The sequence below is a fragment of the Macrotis lagotis genome, chromosome 1 (genome assembly GCF_037893015.1).
Source record: "Macrotis lagotis isolate mMagLag1 chromosome 1, bilby.v1.9.chrom.fasta, whole genome shotgun sequence".
NCBI classification, from domain to species: Eukaryota; Metazoa; Chordata; class Mammalia; order Peramelemorphia; family Peramelidae; genus Macrotis; species Macrotis lagotis.
In genome coordinates, this window is record NC_133658.1 from 447,142,585 (window position 1) to 447,158,107 (window position 15,523).

The window sequence follows — 15,523 nt, forward strand, 5'->3', positions numbered from 1 at the left end:
ATGTATTATCCTAGTGTTAACTTGTTGTAATCCTTTTGTTAAGATTTTATTTAAGATTTTTACATATATATATGAATATATATATATATATATATATATATATATATATATTCATCAGGGAGATAGGTCTATAATTTTCTTTCTGTTTTAACTCTTCCTGGTTTAGGTATCAGAACCATGTTGGTGTCATAGAAAGAGTTAGGCAGAGATCCATCTTCCCCTGTTTTTCCAAAGAGTTTATGTAGAATTGGAACCAATTATTCCTTAAATGTTTGGAGATTTTTACTTAGGGAGTTCAAGAATGGCTTGTTGCATTTCTTTTTCTGAGATAGTTATTTAGTTTTTTAATTTCCTCTTAATTTAATCTGAGTTACTTATATTTTTGTAAATATTCATCCATTTCCACTCAGATTGTCAAATTTATTGGCATAGGGTTGGGGAAAATAATTCAGTATTATTACTTTAATTTCTTCTTCATTGGTGGTGAGTTCGCCTTTTTCATTTATGATACTAGCAATTTGGTTTTTTTCTTTCCTTTTTTTAATAAAATTGACCAGAGGTTCATCAATTTTATTGGTTTTTTCATAAAACCAACTCTTGGTTTTATTTATTAGATCAATAGTTTTCATTGCTTTTGATTTTATTAATTTCTCCTTTAATTTTTAGGATTTCTAATTCTGTATTTAATTGGGGTGTTTTTAATTTGTTCTTTCTCTAAGTTTTTTAGTTGCATGTTTAGTTCATTGATTTCTTCTTTCTCTAATTTATTCATATAAACATTTAAAGATATAATATATCCCCTGTCATCTGCCTTGAGTGTATTCCATAGGTTTTGGTATGTTGTTTCATTATTGGCATTATCTAGAATGAAATAATTAATTCTTTCTATAATTTGTTGTTTGCTCCACCCATTCTTTAAAATGAGTTTATTTAGTTTCTAATTAGTTTTGTGTCTATATCTCCCTGTATTGCATTATGATCTGAGAAAGGTGTATTCACTATTTCTGCCTTTCTGCAATTGATCATTAAGTTTTTATGTCCTAGTACATGGTCAGTTTTTGTGTAAGTGCCATGTACTGCAGAAAAAAAAGTATATTCCTTTCCTTCCCCATTCACTTTCCTCCATAGGTGTATCATATCTAGTTTTTCTAACAATCTATCTCCTTAACTTCCTTCTTGTTTATTTTATGTTTAGATTTATCTAAATCTGAGAGCAGGAAGTTGAGGTCTCCCACTATGTCTTCCTGTAGCTCTTTCAACTTCTCCTCTAAGAATTTGTATACTGCATATGTTTAGTATTGAAATTACTTTATTGTCTATGGTACCTTTTAGGCGGATATAGTTTTCATCCTTATCTCTTTTAACATTATTTTTGCAGCTGCTTTGTCTGAGTTAAGGATTGCTACCCCTGCTTTTTTCACTTCAGCTGAAGGAAAATATATTTTGCTCCAACCTTTTCCCTTTACTCTATATGTATCTCTCTACTTCAAATGAGTTTCTTGTAAGCAGCATATTGTAGAATTCTGGTTTTTAATTCACTCTGCTATTTGCTTATATTTTAAGGGAGAGTTCATCCCATTCACATTCAAAATTATAATTACTAACTCTGTATTGCCCTCCATGCTATCTTCCTTCTGTCTATATTTCCCCCCCCTTTTTTCCCTTTATCCAAAATCCCCAGTGTTTTGTTTCTCAATACTGCCACCTTCAGTGTCTTTGCTCTCTTATATCAGCCCCCTCCCCTTTCTTTTCCCTTTCCCTTTTCCCCTTCTTCCCTTACTTCTGTTAGTTCTCCTTTTTCCTCCCCCTCCTCATCCTCCCACCCCTTTTCCACTTTTAATGCTTGAAATGTAAGGTAAATTTCTTAACTTAACTGTGTGTGTCTAAGTTAACTTTAAGCCCAGTCTGATGAGATGAAGATTCAGGTGGTTCTCATATCTTCCTTTCTTTCCCTCAATTACAATAGGTCTTTTGCACCTCTTGATATAATAAGATTTACCCCATTCAGTCTCTTCCATCTCCTATCTCCTTACTGTCCCCCTTTTTAAGGAGGTATTGTTTTTAAATCATTGTATCTGAGTCACAGAAAAGTTATGAGTGTCCATCACTTCTGGCTAAGTATATTCTCGCTAATAGAGTTACAATTCTCAAGAGTTATCAGACTTTTTCTCCCAAGTGGGTAAATAGCTAGTTTCACCTTATTGGATAGCAGTTTTTTTTCTTTACCCTTTTTTTAACCTTTTCATGTGTCTTTTGAACTTCCTGTTTGATGTTCAAATTTTCTGTTTAGCTCTGTTCTTTTCATCATGAAATTTTGAAAGTCTCCCATTTCATTAATTGTCCATCTTTTCCCTGGAAGAGAAGGCTCAGCTTTGCCAGACAGTAGATACTTAGCTGTATTCCAAGCTCCCTTGCTCTTCAGAATCTCATTCTAGGCCCTTCAATCCCTTAAATTTGCTGTGACCATGCCCTTACTGTGGCTCCTTGGTATTTAAATTGTTTCTTTATGTCTACTTGCAGTAGTTTCTCTTTTATCTGATATTTCTGAAATTTGGCCACAACATTCCTTGATGTTTTCATTTAGGATCTCATTTCTGGAGGGGATCAATGTATTCTTTCAACAATTATTTTGCCTTCTGGCTCCATGATATCAAGGCAATTTTCCATCACTAAATCCTGTAATATTAAGTCCAGGCTTTTTTTCTTTTCAGCTAGGTGGTGCAGTGAATAGAGCACAGGCCCTGGAGTCAGGAGTATCTGAGTTCAAATTCGGCCTCAAGCACTTAATAATTACCTAGCTGTGTGGCCTTGGGCAAGCCACTTAACCCCATTGCCTTGCAAAAACTAAAAAACAAACAAAAAAAATTAAAAATTAAAAAAAATAAAAGAAAGACCAGGACTGGCCTCCGGAGGTACACCATGGCTCTTGGACTGCTGATGGTTCTGTTGGGGCAGACCATGCTGAGATTGATTTGGGGAGAGCCAGCCTAAGCAACCTCCCCCCTGTCCCCAGGGCAGATCTTGGAGCCCAGACCTGGACAAGTGTATGAACTGTTCCACCTGTCTAGCTCGACCCTACAGTGACTTTTGCCCTGGCTGTATCACAGCATCCCCACCCCTTTTCCTCTACTATGGCCAATCTTGGGGGGTACACTAGGGCTGATGCTCATTTTAGGGCTCCTTTATGGCCTTCTGATCTGGAGACAGTGTCGAAGGGAAGAGAAGTTCACCACTCCCACTGAAGAAACAGGAGAAGAAGGATGTCCAGGCCCAACTTTGATCCAGTAATGATTTGGCCTGTTCCCAACTTTGTCTAGCATTGAGGGGATCTCAACTTCTTGGGATTCCCAGTCTCCAATGAGATTCCCCCCTCACACACACATTCTTCTTTGACTCTACATTTCTCTTCAAACACTCAGGAGAGAATTAGGGACTCACCTGGGGTCTTATCCCAGGACTGCTCACTGGCTGAAGAATGCAGTATTTGCACAATTGAGGATGGGGGATTGTTTCCCCTCCCCCAACAAACACACTGCTACCTCCCTCCCCTGGCAGTAAGCACTAGGGATTCTGAATCAAGAAATCCCCACCCCCCCAAGTATGGGAGCATAGACCTTGACTTCCAGTCCCCTCAAATGTGCTGGGACAAGGCAACTGTATCTTGTTGGGGGGCAGGTACAGCGCTCTCTCTCCCTAGAAAAGGGGCTAGTCCTTTAGGGGAGCTGGCTCTGAGTTCTTCCCCATCTGGACAGCCTGCAAGGTAGGGGAACATATTTGGGGGAATCAGGGAGGGAGGGAGGAAGAGAGGGAATGAATATATATAAATAAAAGTTATCTTGATTTCAAAAAACCAAAGGGAATGCACTAGCTAAAAGTCAAGTACATAGAAAATAAACAAATTATTAATAAAGCATTTTAACACCTGAAAAAATAAATAATTTTTTAAAAAAATAAAAAATAAAATAGTTACAAAACTAAAGATGGGAAGACAGCTCAAGCAGTTTTTTTATTTTAACGTTTTATTTGTTTTCCAATTATATACAATAGTAATATCTACCCATCATTTTTTGCAAGGCTCAGGAATTCTACAATTTTCCCCACCTCCTCCCTTCCCTCCCCCCCAGGCTGTCTGACAGTCTCTACATTGTTTCCATGCCATACATTGGTGTAAATTGAATTTATAAGAGTAAACATAAGAATAAACATACCCCCCCCCAAGAAGATGGGGAAACCTCAAGAATAGAGAGAAAAAAAAATGTACTTTAGTTTGTGTTCAGATTTCAATGTCTCTGTCTCTGGGGTGAGTTGCTTTTCCTGTCATAAATCCACCAGAGAAGTTGCTTCAATATTTTTCCCTCAGTTGCTATTACTAGCTGTACCTCCACTCTATTTCTCCCCACTCGCATTTATTCTATTCTCTCTTTCCTTTCATACTGGCCCTGTCCAAAAGTGTATTGCATCTGCATACCCTCTCCCTCAATCTTCCCTCTCTTCTATCACCTATTCCCCCCCCCTTCCCTCCCCCCCACTCCCCCTCATCCCATCCCTTTCCTCCCATCCTTCTCCAGGGCAAGACAGATTTCCTCACCCTATTAAGTGTGCATGTAATTTCCTCCCTGAGCCATTTCCGATGAGAATGAAGGTTCACTCATTCCCCCTTGCCTTCCCTCCATTGTAAAAGCTTTTTTGTGACTCTTTTGTGAAATCTCTCAGGCTCTTCTTCTACTTTCCCCCATTGCCAATTGACTCCATCCCTTTACCACATCATACTATTATATTTTGCTCCTTCTTATGTTCTATCTATATATACTCCTTCTAATAGCTCTTATAAATGAGAAAGTTCATGAGTTATCAATATCTTCTTTCCATGCAGGAATACAAACAGTTCAACATCATCAAGTTCCTCATAGTTAGTTCCTCTCTTCCACTCCCTCTATGGTTTTCTAGAGTTCTGTACTTGGAGATCAAACTTTCTGTTCAGCTCTGGTCATCTCGTTAGGAAAGTTTGAAAGTCCCATTTCTTTGAAAATCCATCTTTTCCCCTGAAAGAGGATGTTCAGTTTTTCTGGGTAGTTAATTCTCGGATGTAAACCAAGATCTTTTGCTTTCCAGAATATGATATTCCAATTCCTATGAGCCCTTAATGTAGATGCTGCCAGATCCTGTGTTATCCTGACTATGGAGCCTTGGTTGGTAGTTGAATTGTTTGTTTCTGGCAGCTTTTAGAATTTTCTCTTTGATTTGGGAATTTTGGAATTTGGCTATAATATTCCTGGAAGTTTTTCTTTTGGGATCCCTTTCAGGGGGTGACCAGTGAATTTTCTCGATTTCTATTTTACCCTCAGCTTCTAGGGTCTCAAGGCAATTTTGCTGTATTATTTCTTGAAAAATGAAGTCTAGGGTCTTCTCCTGGTCATGACTTTCAAATAGTCCAATAATTTTCAGATTATTTCTTCTGTATCTGTTTTCAAGATCTGTTTTCAGTTGTTTTTCCAATGAGATATTTCCCATTTTCTTCTAATTTTTGGCTTTTTTGGAAGAGTTTTATTTCTTCCTGCTTTCTTGCAAAGTCATCAGTTTCCTTTAGTTCCATTTTTGCATTTGAAGGAGTTATTTTCTTCAAAGAGCTTTTTTAATCTCCTTTTCCAGCTGGCCAATTCTGCTTTTTAAGGCATTCTTGTCCTTATTTCTTTTTGTTTTGCTTTTTCCATTAGGCCTAAACTGGTTTTTAACATATTATTTTCTTCAGTATTTTTATGTATATCTTTAACCAAGCTTTTGATTTGATTTTCATGATTTTTCTGCATTACTCTCGTTTCTCGTCCCAATTTTTCCTCCACCTCCCTTAATTGCTTTCCAAAGTCTTTTTTGAGCCTCATCCACAGTCTGAACCCATTTTTTCTATTTCTCTTGGAGGTTTTGGATATGGAAGCTTTGATTTTGTCATCATCTGAGTATGTGTTTTGATCTTCCTTAGGACTGAAGTAATTCTCCAAGGTCAGATCCTTCTTTATCTGTTGTTTACTCATTTCCTCAATCCAAGACTAATTTACAGCACTTCCAAGGCTTTGGGGTTGTTTATTTGGGGAAAACCCCACTAGGACCTTTATTCCTCCCAGGTCTTACTCTCTAGCCTGTGCTTTGATATGTAGATGACCACTGCTCTGCACTCTGCCCTGGGGCTATAAGGCTGGATCCAGCTATTTTAGTATGGAAGCCCAAACTCACCCTGGGTCTGAGTGTAGGCAAACAGGAGAGTCCTACCCCAGGGAGAACAGAGAAATCTCTGCAGACTTCCCTTACCATCTCTGGAGGTTCAGGCTGCTTTCTCCGGATTTTCGCTGCAGGTTGTGTGGCAGTGCTCCTCATTCCAAGCTCACCCTGGTGCACTATACCCCTCACTCCACTCTCAGTGACCCTTCAGGCTGTTGCCAGTGATCTCTGGGCTGGGCTGGGCTAGGCTGTGCCCCAGCTTTTTTTCCAACCCATAGTCCTGGTGAAGCACACCTTTCCAGTGGAACTTCTAAATTATCTTGGACTGGGAAAATGTATCACTCAGTCTTTCTGTGTGTTCTGCCCCTCTAAATTTTGTCTAGAGCCATCTTTTTTTGTTTTTTGGGGGTTTGGGTGTCGGAGTTGTCCAGAATGCTGTCTTCACTGCCACCTTGGCTCCGCCCCTCATGCAGTTTGAAACTAGCACCTTCATCCTTCTTTCTCTCCCTCTGATTCCTAATCTATTCTTCAAATTTACCTCATTGTTCCAACTCCTCCCTTCTCTGTTTTGAAAGTTTATCACCCCAGTACTGACTTTACCTCCCAATCAATCACTTGATAATCTTTTTTTTTTTTTTGCAAGGCAAATGGGGTTAAGTGGCTTGCCTAAGGCCACACAGCTAGGTAATTATTGTCTGAGACCAGATTTGAACCCAGGTCCTCCTGACTCCAAGGCTGGTGCTTTATCCACTACGCCACTTAGCCACCCCAATCACTTGATAATCTTATAGGGTTCAGTATGGCACTGTCCTCTATCTTAAAAATCATTGTCAAATGATAAGTCTGTTTGTCCTGAAATCAACTTTTAATTTCTCTTATCCTCAGCTACCTACTTGAATACTGCTGAATGAAGTTCTAGAAAAGTACAGTACTCAATACACTACATAATGCCTGGCATGCCCCACACATTTGTATGTGTTGTCTAGTTTCACCTGATTCCTTCCTACTCCCATTAATTTTTTTACTTTTCTTTACTCATTAAAGACTAATTACAATAGATTGATAAATGAATGGAAGATGAAATGAAAGTAGGAACTCTAAAAATTTAAGTATGAAAAGAAGGAGAAATAAAGCAGTCCCATAGATGACCTTTTCCTGTTGCCAAGGCCAATTTTTCTACTTGTGCTCTTGATTGTCTCACCTCCCATCTGAAAGCTGTTTATCGTTTGGATAATTTTTTCATATATTTAATTTAAACACCAGGACACCTGGGGAAATAAGAGGCCTTAAGGACCAGGCAAGTCAAAGCATCACCATTAATTTGACCATTATCTCCCCTCAAATTCTGTTATAGACAATTCTGGACTTTAAAACAAAGAGCCTTGGGAAGAGCAATGCTTTCAGCCTATACTTGAAGCCATCTTTCTCAGTTAGGTGGTACAATGGGTAGAGCACTGTCCTTTGGAGTCAGGTGGACCTGATTTCAAATCCAACCTGATGCATATTAGCTTTTCGACCTTGTGACAGTGATCTCTGATTGCCTCTCATCCAGGTTCCAGAGGAGAAAGTGAAGTTAGTGTCTTAGCACAACATCCTCTCATTCAAATCCAATTCACTTTTTGTAATGGCCTCACCTCCTTGATATCAAGGTCTTCTTTGAAAACAAAGGACAAACATCATCAGCAATGGAGATGCAATTCTCTAACTGATTTTGCAGATGTAATAAATAGCAACTTCCTTTGAAAATTAAAAAAAAATTCCTGACACTAAAATGCTTAACACAATTAAATAATTAAAGATCAAATACTGATATGATTTTATCACTTGTTTGAACTTTTTTCTTGAAAACCAGTGACATCAGGGGTTGATGTCTTGATTTGCAGGTGAATTGGATTTAAGTAAGGTAGAACTGAACAAAGTCATTAGTTTCACTCTCAGATGAGATGACCTGGATGCATTTGGAGACCTTGGTCTTTTTTTTTTTTTGGATTTTATCATCGAAATGATTATTACAGAAGAGGCATTACTATATCTTTTGCCACTGCAACCAAGGCTGAAACCTTTCATATGTGTTGTCTCCCCCATTAGAACTTGAACTCTTTCAAATCATGGACCACTTTACTTTTCTATTAATATTCCCAGTACTTATCATAGTATTTTGTATATCATTCATGTCTAATAAATACTCCATTCTTTTATTCTTTACTCTTTTTATCGAATGTCTTCTTCATTATTACCTTCCAATATGTTAGGATCAGCTGGCTGGTTGATTTGATTCAGCTGGTTTCTGAAGCTATCCTAATTTATTTCTTTTCCCTTTCAGTCAAATTTCTAGGAAAATCTTGTCTTCACTTTATTTCCCACTCATTTCTTAACTTGTTAAGCCTCAAATCCAATTAAAACCCAAGAGAAAGAGGAGGAAAAAACCCTCTGTATGCTGTAACAAATAAGTTTAATTAATCAAAACAAATCCATGTTGTGACCAGTTTAAAAAATGTCTCTTTCCATAGTCTGGGAGATCTTTAGACCTGTGTTCAAAGTCTCAGTTGCTAGTTGTATAACCTAGGCAACTATAAAATGGGGAAAACAATAGCACCTAACTTTCAGGTTGTTGTGAGGAACAAATAACATTATACTGGTAAAGTGCATAACACCTGGCCCATATTAGCCATTTAATAAATTCTTGTTTCCTTCCTTTCTGTAGAAGGTGGGTAACATTCTTTGTCATGTCCTCTGGTGACGTGGCTGGTCACTGCTTTAATTAGTGTTTTAAGCCTTTCAGAATGTCTGCGTATGCCTGTCTGTATTAACTCATATTACCCTCTGAATTCATCTCATGCAATTTCTTACAATAAAATAATATTCCATTATTCTCAAATACCTCACTTTATTCAGCCATTCCTCAGTTGATGAGTACTCTTTTTAGATGCAAAGATGTGTTCCCCCTGTCCCATTTGCTTGGGACTATTTTCTCACTGGTATTACTGATGTTTAAATATGTTTTTGGGTCTGATCTAGTTTCATATTTGAATGTTTGAGGAATTCATGAAAGACCTGATTCTGGCCTAGAAGTACTTAAGGACAAAGCAAAAAAAAAAAGGGTTATTTATATATTTCTGAGGTTAGCAGAAGCTAAAGAGAGAAAATACAAACAGTGAATTGATCCTCTGAGGGGGTAAGCAGTAGCAACAGCAGCTGCCTAGAAAGAACAGTATAAGGAAGAGAAATTAAGGACAGTTACAACTGGGTTGATAACAGCAGCATCCATCAGAGGTAGAGACCATGTATATTCATGAGAGTAGGGCATGATGTATGTACTAGGAGGGAAGAGTTGAGATAATCCCCACCATTTCAATTCCACTTTTATGTGAAATTAGCCCTGAAGTGAGTTTCTTCTAGGTGACCCCCAATGGTAGATAACAATGCAATGGAAATTAGCATAGTTCCCTTAATAGTCCTATTTTATTATGCTTCTTCTCAATTCTTCTCCCCCCCACCCCCCTTGCTTGGATGAATTTAGATTTTTTTCTTTTGTTTAGGCTAAAAATGAATTAGAGGTGTTTTTTTTTTATTTGTTTGTTTTGTCTCAGCTGTGGTTCTGTGACTGAGCTCAAGTTAAGCATTTGGGGAATTGCAGTTCATTCTCCTGGGAAAGATTGAGACATTATGACAGACACTGAATTTGCAAAGCTAAGAAAGGAGGAAATTTTAAAAGAATCTGAGGAGTTGGGTTGCAGAAGGGAAGCCAATGAACTATGTTATTTTTGACTGGGATTAAATGGAAACAATTTTTCTTTTTTTTTTGTTAGAACAAGAATTCTGTATCTGTTCCCAGGAGAATTATGATATGTAAGAAATATGATTTGGCAAGACTGTAGAGTATATGTAGTGATAATCTCTAATGGTCACTAGGGTGGTGGTGATATCCTGAAGGGGGAAGATTTCTCACTGTTTTGTGAAGGTCTTAGCATAACTGATAAGGCCCAAAAATCCTGGGTTTGGGAAAAGCCATTCCTCCTGGCCTGCCCTCCTAGACATACCTCCTAGGAAGTATGTCAGATATCTAGCATGTTGAGGGCCGTTCCCATGATGGATAAAGCTCAAAAATAATTTCAGATCCCACCTTCTAAAAGCAGAATGTATAAGAACCCATTCTGTTCCATTTTGGGGATCTGGGTCTGTAGCTGGGACTGTCTACATTTTCAGCAAAATTAGAGAAATATAAATGTATATATTAACTTAAATTCTGTTTTGTTCTTTCTTGAAATCAAACTCTGTCCCTTACTGGAGAGGTTTTAATGCTGTTAAAATTATATTAATTGTGGAAGACTGCTCCTGAGACATAAATTGACCCCTGCTGATTCTATCTGTCTCCTCTTGACCCCTGCTGTTTGTATACTGTCTCCTATTTTCCCCTTCACTTAACCTTGGCCATAGACCTGGCATGACAGGAAATGACATATTGAACTTGAGGGTCCCATATTTTGGGACAGGAAGGACCAAGATGTAATTTGTCATTGGAAGATACCTGGCCCAAGATGCAAGACCACTCCCCAAGCACCACCCCTTGTCCTATTACAGAAGCATATTTAACAGGAAGTGCAGACCTTTCTTGTCTCTTCTGTGACTCTAACTTTCATCCAGTAGGACAGGTTCTTCTCATGCTCTTTCTTAGGTCACATGGAGTACCATGGGCTTCCTGCATGCCATGTGACTAGACTAAGACTATGACCTTCTCTCTGTCTCTCTCACATTCTCACTCAAACTTGACCTGGCTGGTCATCTCTCTCTCTGGACCAGTCAGCTCTCTGTTTTTATCTCTGCCTCTCCTTTTCTCCTTCTCTCTCTGTCTCTGTCTCTACCAAGGGACTGAGCCTAGCCTTTTGTTATTCAACTGGTCCTAAAGTGCTTGTTGATTCTTTGGGAGGAAAAGTTTTTTTTTTTTATTACAGATTTTATTTATTTTGAGTTTTACAATTTTCCCTCCAATCTTACTCCCCCCCCCACAGAAAGCAATTTGACAGTCTTTACTTTCTTTCCATGTTGTACATTGATCCAAATTGAGTGTGATGAGAGAGAAATCATATGCTTAAGGCAGAAACAAAAAGTATAAGAGATAACAAGATCAGACAATAAGATATCAGTTTTTTTTTCTAAATTAAAGGGAATAGTCCTTGAACTTTGTGCAAACTCCACGGTTCTTTATCTGGATACAGATGGCACTCTCCTTTGCAGACAGCCCAAAATTGTCCCTGGTTGTTACACTGATGGAACGAGCAAGTCCATCAAGGTTGATCATCACTCCCATGTGGCTGTTAGGGTGTACAGTGTTTTTCTGGTTCTGTTCATCTCACTCAGCATCAGTTCATGCAAATCCTTCCAGGCTTCCCTGAATTCCTGTCCCTCCTGGTTTCTAATAGAACAATAGTGTTTCATGGCATATACCACAGTTTGCTAAGCCATTCCCCAATTGAAGGACATTTACTTGATTTCCAATTTTTTGCCACCACAAACAGGGCTGCTATGAATATTTTTGTATAAGTGATTTTTTTACCCTTTTTCATCTCTTCAGAGTATAGACTCAGTAGTGGTATTGCTGGATCAAAGGGTATGCACATTTTTGTTGCCCTTTGGGCGTAGTTCCAAATTTCTCTCCAGAAAAGTTGGATGAGTTCACAGCTTCACCAACAGTGTAATAGTGTCCCAGATTTCCCACAACCCTTCCAACGATGATCATTATCCTTTCTGATCCTATTGGCCAGGCTGAAAGGTGTGAGGTGGTACCTCAGAGAAGCTTTCATTTGCATTTCTCTAATAATTAATGATTTAGAGCAATTTTTCATATGACCATGGATTGCTTTGATCTCCTCATCTGTAAATTGCCTTTGCATATCCTTTGACCTTTTGTCAACTGCAGAATGGCTATTTTTTAAAAAAATATGACTCAATTCTCTGTATATTTTAGAAATGAGTCCTTTGTCAGAATCATTAGTTGTAAAGATTGTCTCCCAATTTACTACATTTCGTTTGATCTTGGTTACAGTGATTTTATCTGTGCAAAAGCTTTTTAATGTAATCGAAATCACCTAGTTTATTTTTGGTGATATTCTCCATCTCTTCCTCAGTCATAAAATGCTTCCCTTTCCATAGATCTGACAGTTAACTAGTCCTTGATCTTCTAATTTGCTTACAGTATTGTTTTTTTATGTCTAAATCCTGTATCCATTTGGATCTTATCTTGGTAAAGGGTGTGAGTTGTTGGTCTAATCTAAGTTTCTTCCATACTAACTTCCAATTCTCCAAGCAGTTTTTATCAAAGAGAGTTTTTATCCCAATAGCTGGACTCTTTGGGTTTATCAAGCAGCACATTACTATAATTGTTTCCTGCTATTGCACCTAGTCTGTTCCACTGGTCCACCACTCTTTTTCTTAGCCAGTACCAAACAGTTTTGATGATTGATGCTTTATAATACAATTTTAGATCAGGTAGGGCTAAGCCCCCTTCTTTTGCACTTTTTTTCATTAAATCCCTGGAAATTCTTGACTTTTTATTTCTCCATATAAATTTACTTACAACTTTTTCTAAACCATTAGTTTTTTGGAATTTTGATTGGCAGGGCACTAAACAGGTAGAATTGTCATTTTTATTATATTAGCTTGACCTATCCAGTTGATCTTTGCCCAGTTATTTAAATCTGGTTTAATTTGTGTGAGAAGTGTTTTGTAATTGTTTTCAAAAAGTTTCTGAGTCTGCCTTGGCAAATAGACTCCCAGGTATTTTATATTGTCTGAGGTTACTTTGAATGGGATTTCCCTTTGTAGCTCTTCCTGATGTTATCTTGCTAGTCCTTTATAGAAAAGTTGAGGATATATGAGTGTTTATTTTATATCTTGCAAATTTGCTAAAATTGCTAATTGTTTCCTGTGGCTTTTTGGATGATTTCTTGGGATACTCTAGGTACATCATCATGTCATCTGCAAAGAGTGAGAGTTTTTGTCTCTTCCTTGCCAATTCTAATTCCTTCAATTTCTTTTTCTTCTCTAACTGCTGAAGCTAACATTTCTAATACAATATTGAATAGTAGTAGTGATAACAGGCATCCTTGTTTCACTGTTGGGAATGCCTCTAGCCTCTCCCCATTGAATATAATGCTTGCTGATGGTTTCAGATAGATACTGCTAATTATTCTAAGGAACAGTTCATTTATTCCTATACTCTCTAGTGTTTTTAGGTGGAATGGGTGCTGTATTTTGTCAAAAGCTTTTTCAGCATCTATTTATATGATCCTATAATTTCTGATAGGTTTGTTGTTGATATAATTGATTATACTAACAGCTTTCCTAATATTGAACCGACCCGGCATTCCTGGGATAAATCCTACTTGATTATAATGTTTTATCCCAGTGATATCTTGTAATTGTTTTGCTAAGATTTTATTTAAGATTTTTGCATCTACATTCTCCAGGAAGATAGGTCTAAATTTTCTTTCTCTGTTTTAACTCTTCCTAGTTTAGGTATCAGCACCATATTGGTTTCATAGAAAGACTTAGGCAGAGTTTCATTTTCCCCTATTTTTCCAAAGATTTATATAGAATTAGAACCAATTGTCCCTTAAATGTTTGATAGAATTCACTTGTGAATCCATCAGGCCCTGGAGATTTTTTTCTTAAGGAGTTCAATGATAGCTTGTTGAATTTCTTTTTCTGAGATAGGGTTGTTTAGGTATTTAATCTCCTCTTCATTTAACCGAAAAGTTTTTTTTAATCAGTTTACTTGGCTATATTTGTAATAAAATCCTGAGCAGTTTTACAATCCCAGAGGGAGCACTTGATTTCTTTTGCTTTTCAGTGGCCTTAGATCTTCTATCTCTATATCTCAGTGGCAACATTATTAGGACAAATTCTGAAAGTTAACACATATATAATTATTATTTTTAAAGCCAAACTTTTGGAGGTCATTAGTAGATACTAGGTGACCTATTCTGATCTTAATGTTTGCTTTCCTTTCTAATGGCTCTGAATAACAAGCCTCTTGTCCTTTTGTATTGCTGTTGTTTGTGGTTTCAGCACAAGATCCCATTTTTGAGGCCTTTTTTTTGGTAAAGATACTGTTTTATCATTTTGTCCTCTAGCTCATTTTTATGGGTGAGGAAACTGAGAGTTTCCTGACTCCATGCTTGTGCTCTATCTACTGTGCCACCTAGCTACCCCTGTCTTTGACTTTTGCATTTGTTCTTTTCCATTCTAGCAAACAGCTGGATGATAATGCTGAGCCCGGGAGCCATAGAGTTAAGTGACTTGTCCAGAGTCACACAGATATGCCATTGAGGTATGGAACTTCAACTTGGACAGGCACAGAGAGGGGGGGAGGATACAAGGGTTAGGAATACTATGATTCATAAGTTCAGGAAGAAAAGAGAACTGAATGACTAAACAACAACCTCAAAGGCAAAGGATTAACTTTGAAATATCAGGAATACTGGAGTTGGGAGTTTGGGCTGGGTTTTACAGTCAATCGGCTTTGCTTCCAACTTCTGGGTACCTAAGCCAACAGGTCAGATCTGAAAAGGTAAGCATGCCACAATTTGGGTATGAACTTGATAAGGGTCAATGTTATACATGGGAACTAAGCTAAATTTTGAGTCCGTACTTTTTTAAAATATTTAGTGGTATAAGGGAGAGTATGCCCCTGAGCTTTTAGGGGAAAATATACTTTGGCTCCTGCCATTGTCTGTGAGGTACATATCCCTTTGTGAAAGTGGTTAAATATAATTGTCAAGTGGTTAACAGAACTGCTCTTAACCACAGGGGAACAAGCTGGGTCTGCATTCCAAGGTTTTGGAGAAGAGGCATCACGACAGCCCAACAGGATCCCAAAGATTTCTGAGTGGATGTATGAGACGGCCTGGCTCTGCCAACAGTGAGCCAGTCTCCTTACTGCATTCTCAACAAGCACAACTTTAAACTGAACTTGAGTTTTTCTCTTCTGTCTGAGGACAAAGCAAACTATAATTTCACATCCAAGGCCCATAGCTGCAGCAAAGCTCTCCCAGAACCCTGACTAAGAGAGGAGAAAGGGGCTGGGGCAGGAGAGATGGTCCAAGGGAGGCCCTGCCCCGGGTAGGACTTGGCTCCTCTTTGCTCCCAGAAGGGGCTGCCCCCACAACCCCTACCTACTGGGTAACCAATCAAGATTTTAGCCCTCAAATCATTTTTTTACAATCCCTATTCAATGATAAAATTCGGTTGAGAATTAAGAACGTGCCACCCCAGTGGTAAGATCACGGGAGGCTACACTGGGCCATGGTTC

At 38.1% G+C, this 15,523-nt stretch overlaps 1 protein-coding gene and 1 pseudogene across 2 annotated transcripts in view; both read left to right on the forward strand.

Moving 5' to 3' along the window:
* The window catches only part of MIPOL1 (mirror-image polydactyly 1), a 540,848-nt gene that overhangs the window by 24,455 nt on the left and 500,870 nt on the right, over positions 1-15,523 (forward strand). Inside the window, exon 1 of one of the 2 annotated variants that reach the window (XM_074213404.1) lies at positions 14,462-14,542. The exons of the other annotated variant lie outside the window; for it this stretch is intronic. The gene's annotated coding sequence lies outside the window, so the exon portion shown is untranslated. Of the gene's footprint in view, positions 1-14,461; positions 14,543-15,523 lie in introns of those variants that run through there. 2 annotated transcript variants of the gene reach the window in all.
* On the forward strand, positions 2,920-3,288 carry LOC141504515 (tumor necrosis factor receptor superfamily member 12A pseudogene; annotated as a pseudogene).